The sequence below is a fragment of the Bidens hawaiensis genome, unplaced genomic scaffold (assembly GCF_021521415.1).
Source record: "Bidens hawaiensis isolate Kalapana, Puna unplaced genomic scaffold, B.hawaiensis_p1.1 tig00024894_1, whole genome shotgun sequence".
NCBI classification, from domain to species: domain Eukaryota; kingdom Viridiplantae; phylum Streptophyta; class Magnoliopsida; order Asterales; family Asteraceae; genus Bidens; species Bidens hawaiensis.
The window spans coordinates 43161-49160 of NW_027493953.1; the positions used below are offsets into that span (position 1 = coordinate 43161).

Sequence of the window (6000 nt, forward strand, 5' to 3'; positions counted from 1 at the left end):
TCTTTGAAGGCGGAGATGGTGGATTTGGGTTCCATTGTAACGGTGGCGGAGAGAGTGGCGACGTAATCATGAAATAACCTCCGATTAATCACAGGCGGTTGATGCGGCTCTAGATTCGTATTGCTTGATCAATTTTATTGATTTGAAGGCTATCGGTGTCGTGTGGGGAAGATGATGAAGTAGGCAGTGGTGGAAGAAGAGAATGATGATTGAAGGGTAGGGTTTGAAATCACACAAGGCGACGTACCCGTGTAAACATAAGTGTTATGACCCGTGTAAACATAAATGGATCAAATCGGGTTAAATCAATGAGAGGTCACCATTTAAAATTTAAGCAATCTGGTGGCTTCCATAAAAGGGGGAGCGTTCATGTCGTTCGTTTTCACCAACCGAACGCTTCGTTATTTTATTTGTGTCGGTTGTTTTCACCAACCAAACTGTTCATTTATTGTCGGTCACTTTCACCAACCGAACATTTCGCTTAATTTTTAAACGACCCGGTGATAATAAGTTTTCATATTGTATTTGAAAATAATAAATATTTATATGCTTATATAAACATTTAGAATATAATTCTTCCTTGTGTCGGTTTCATTTAGACATAATTGATTCGTTCAATCGAGTAATATATATATATATATATATATATTAAAGTCATATATTTATTTTTATGTATTGTTTCTTTAAGTCACGACAAGTATTCTAGTAAAATATAATGTAACTATATTTTCATTTATAACTATCCAAACCACCTTATATACCGTTTCTTCATTGTCGTGAATAATAGATATATATACTTTGTCTTTTTCAACTATAAAATAGCTTTATGCAAAAACCATATTAGGCTTTATAAAACAACATAAACGTAACCTCAACATAAAACTTTATAAAACTTATATATTGTTTTCTCAAATTTACAAAACATGCTTTGGGTTTAAAAAAATACATTTATTTTTCTATTAAAAGTCGTGTGTCCTCGTATAAACATAGTTTCTTCAACGAGACTATGTGTACTTAAAGTCACTAGTTTTTCACATAGTTTCTAAATGATCGCTTTATTAAACCAATAACTTGTGTATTACTCGGTTATCCTTTCATATCCAAACTTTATATGTTTTTATAAGTCCACTTTATATCTTTCAAATAAACTATTAGCATATAAATATTTTACACAAAAATCTATGTTTTTAACATGAGGTTTTATAATATTTTAAGAACTTTGTAAACACAATCTAAGTTAATATTTCATAATCACCATTTCTTTCCAATAATCTAGTATTTAAACATCAAGATTACCATTAACATACATTTTAACTCATATTTTACAACCCTTTCAAATATTTAACCAAAACTCATATTTATTAAGTTTAAGTATATACTTTAGCATAATTAAAAATATTGATGCGCATCTTGATCACTGGGTGTTAAATATAGCATAAACATAACTTTATAAATATAAATATAGGTTCAAGAAGTTAAGCTCACAAAGTTTTAAGATTAAAATTTGGAGAGAGGTTAGAGGGTCTTGAGCTCGTTTCTCCGCTTGAGGCTCGTTTTAACTTCCTAGAAAAATACCTCCTATACAGCCTTGGTCTTGAAACACAACATACAGATACTTAGTTATGATGTATGTATGGGTGGGTATGCATAATGAAGAGAGTGTGAGCATGTGAAAAGGAAGAGTGAGTGAACGTGATGAGTATGTGTGTGCATGTTGGTGTGTGTGTATATATATATATAATTGAAAACCCAAAAATCCTATATGTAGCGATGTAGTCACTCTCCCCTTTTTTGGAAGCCACTAGATTGCTTGATTTTTAAATGGAGGTCTCTCATTAATTTAACCTAAATTCATAGGTATAGATCTTACCAAAACCAGATAGCTCTTAAACGGGTTATAACATCTTATTAAATTAAAAATTAATCTTACCAATTATTTGATAGGAAAATCCTATAAAATAGGGATATACTAAAATTTAATATTCAATTTAAAAAGAAAAAAAAATATTATTTATAATTAATAAACAATTTTATAGTAAAAAACATAAGCGGGTCATGGGTCACCAAATCCAGAGAACTTTTAAACGGGTTATAACATATCATTTTTTATGAAACCCTTTCATCATCAAACCCTAAGTATATTATTAACTTACTTATAATAAAGAAAATTAAAATCCAAAAAGTAAATATTAAAAAACGAAATATGTAAAACAACCATTCTCTCAAGCCATTAGATTGCTTTATTTGTAAATGAAGGCTTCTCACGCATTTGACTCAAATTCACGAGTAAATGTCTCATCAAACCCATATAGCTCTTAAACGGGTTATAGCATCTCATTATATTAAAAATTAATCTCTTCAAATATTTGATATGAAAATCCTACAAAATAGGGATATACTAAATATTTTTAATTTAATTAAAAAAATATTTTTAAATTTTTGTTTTTGCCATTATTCTTATATTTTGTTACCATCCACTCGAAAAACAAATAATAAAAAATAATAATAATAAAAAAACTCGTTGTAGTGCACATATGCAATACATCGACTTTTTTTTATTGCATATGTGCAATAGTGTTGAATAGCATACATGTAATTTTTTGTATTGTATTAGTGCAATAGTGTTATATTATATCAAAAAATACAAAAAAAATCAATATAGTGCATATGTGCATTAGTGTTGTATTACGTATATGTGATAGTGTGTATTGCATACAATTGTTGGTGTTGTATTTGCATGTATTCAATAGTATGTATTGTATAATGCAATTGTGTTGTATTATATGCAATAAAACACTATTGTATATATGCAATACACATTAGTGCACATATGCACTACATCGACAATTTTTTTTTCTTAGGAGCAACATCATCTTATTAGAAAGAGGAAAGAAAAAAAATCACAAAATATTTTTTTTAAAAAAAGTTAAAAATAATTTTGTATTAGTTCTCTAGTTCTCTCATTTAGAGGAGTTCTCTCTAGATCCCACCCCTATATATATATATACTAGATTTTATCCCTCGTATTATGGGGGTTGTTTTACATTATTCGTTTTTAATATTTATATATGTATATTTGGATTTTAATTTTATTTATCGTAAGAAAGTTAATAATTAATAGACTTGAGGTTTAATGATGAAATGGTTTCACAAATAAATGATATGTTATAATCCGTTTTAAAAATTATACGGGTTTGGTGATACCCATTACCCTTTTATTTTCTTTATTATAAAATTATTTCTTAATTATAAATAATATCTTTTTTTATAAATAAAATAGGATATTAATTTTTAATATATTCCTATTTTATAGGATGTTCATATCAAATATTTGATGAGATTATTTTTTAATATAATGAGATGTTACAACACGTTTAAGAGCTATCTGGGTTTGATGAGACCTTTACCCGTGAATTCGGGTCAAATGCGTGAGAAACCTTCATTTACAAATAAAGCAATCTGACAGCTTGAGAGTGGTTGTTTTACATTTTTCGTTTTTTAATATTTATTTTTTGGATTTTAATTTTCTTTATTGTAAGAAAGTTAATAATATACTTAAGGTTTGATAATGAAAGGGTTTCATAGATAAATGATATGTTATAACCCGTTTAAAAGATATCTGGATTTGACGACCCATTACCCGCTTATGTTTTTTACTATAAAATTGTTTATTAATTATAAATAATATCCTTTTCTTTTTAAGTTGGATATTAAATTTTAAAAACTTAGTTTTATGCTTAATGACTTGTTAGACATGAGAATTTTCATTATTTTTTTTAGACATTAGATAAGGCATGTTATTAGCACAAACCGACAGTTTGATTATTATAAATTTTATAAGTTCACCATAACCAAACAAAAGGTCACATTTACATACCACATGCCTATGCATTTTTAACCTTTACAAACAGCAAAACTAAGAAATGCTATATAAAGTTGATTGCAGAAAGTACTAAAATTTCAATGTAACCTTCGATTCATTCAAGTTCCCTTCATCCGAGCTAAACTCATGATTTTGTAGCCTTCGGTTTTTCAATATAGCTTTAGATTCCTTCACCAAATTAATGTACTTCTTCCTTACTTCTGCAAGAGGATGCGCCTCGATAGCGATTCTATCACAATACGCTTCTTTTAATATCGCCGTGCATGTATTATTCCTCAAAGATAAATAAAACACAAACGGATGTCGCTCAAACACCTTATGAACCTTTTGTGGCAGCCCCAAATACTTCCTCAAACACAAAACCCTCTTCCTCTCAACCGAATGTTCAACAAATAAACTAAGTAGTTCGTGGAGCAAACCCACGACCCGTTTCTCAGCCAAATCACTACCCGGACACAAATCCAAACATTCCTCGTACGGCGAAATATATGGAAGTTTCTGAAACCCGTCAAGCCAATCCAAAATCTTTGTTTTCAACCTTAAACCCTTAGACTGAAACAACGAAATCGAAACGTCTTCTGTTTGTCCACTTCTCAACGCATTCTTTTGAACCATAGACAACATGTTTTCTTTTTCTGTTTCAACAACCGATAACCCCTTCAATCCGTCGCCCACTTCAACTACCTTAAAACACCCACCGACGTTTCCATCTAAATAATCATCAGGTAACCCTAAATACCACAACACCCCTTTAATTATCTTCAATGGCAGCCTCTTTTCAACACTCATAAGTATCAACTTCTTTAACCTTTCTTCCAACTCATCCCTACACTCCCGATAAACGGCTTGTTCTTCATTATGAAGAACGGCCGCCTCCCGGGTTAACCTAAACCACGGTAAATTGTACTTGGATCCGGTGAATTCCTCAAAAACGGAAGGGTATTGTCTAAGAAACCTCACAACCTTACCGGGAACGCCCAATTGTAACCCCTTCTTTGAAACATCAGAAACCGGGATGCAGCCTTCTGACGAGGCGGCTATTCTGTTTTTGAGAGCGATTATGGGTTTGAGTTGGGTGGATTTGTGGATAGAATCAATTGAATCAAAGTATGAATCACTTTTCCATTTCATGTATACATTCGTGTAGTTGTGCTTTGAAACGTATTGCCAAGTCGGCTTGAATTGATTTACCAGTTTTCTAAGATTTCGACGATTGGCGATACTCATAATAATCAGTTGAACACCTAATCATAACAGATTGAGCATCAACACATTAATCACTGGTTCAAGTATCATATAAAAAAATCAGTTAATCACTCAGTTTCAATATAATTGATCAAAATATGAATAAATTGGAATGAAAAATAGCCAAATTGACTAGTACAGGTGCACAAATTAGGGTTTTATAAATACCCGGTTGGCCAGTTCCGGGTATTGTCTCTAAAACCATGCCCTGTGCACCGAGTTCGGGTCAGATATTTAAATACCCGAAAAATAAAACCCTATTATCCGGGTTTTTTCCGGGTATAGAATGGGTTTTTAAGGAGCTGCACTTTTTTCAGGTAATTTCGGGTATAGATCGGGTATTTCAAAACTGGTTCCTATTTCAGGTATTACCGGGTACAAATCGGATCCGGTTCCGAGGTACGGGTTTTGGTACTAAAATACATACTCTATCCGTACTCTACCGCTAGGTCGGGTATGGGTTCAGGTAGTAAAAACCCGAGTATAGAAAACCCGGTTCTGGGTTCGAGTTTTTTGTGCACCTCTACCCAGGACCATAACAAGGACTTAACAACCACTTGTAAACGAACCGAAATTGTTTGTGAACCGTTCAGCGGGAAGTTTCTTTATATGATAAACGAATAACATGAATAAAAAATTTGTGTTCCTTTAATTAAACGAACGAACAGGTTTCGTTCTTTCATTTATGTTCGAGCACATTTGTTTATTTATATATGTTCGTTTTCATATTAATAGAAAATAATTAAGCATTATTTGGATGAATTATCTGCTTAATGGTTTTATATTTGTTCGTTTGCGTTCATTTACGTGTGTTTATTTATGTTTGTTCATATATATTCATTTATGTTCGTTCATCTTTGTTCAGTTATGTT

General features: G+C 31.2%; 1 pseudogene; it reads right to left on the reverse strand.

Moving 5' to 3' along the window:
• Positions 1 to 3952: 3952 nt before the first annotated feature.
• On the reverse strand, positions 3953 to 5114 carry LOC143570362 (protein WHAT'S THIS FACTOR 9, mitochondrial pseudogene; annotated as a pseudogene).
• Between the last annotated feature and the right edge of the window lie 886 nt (positions 5115 to 6000).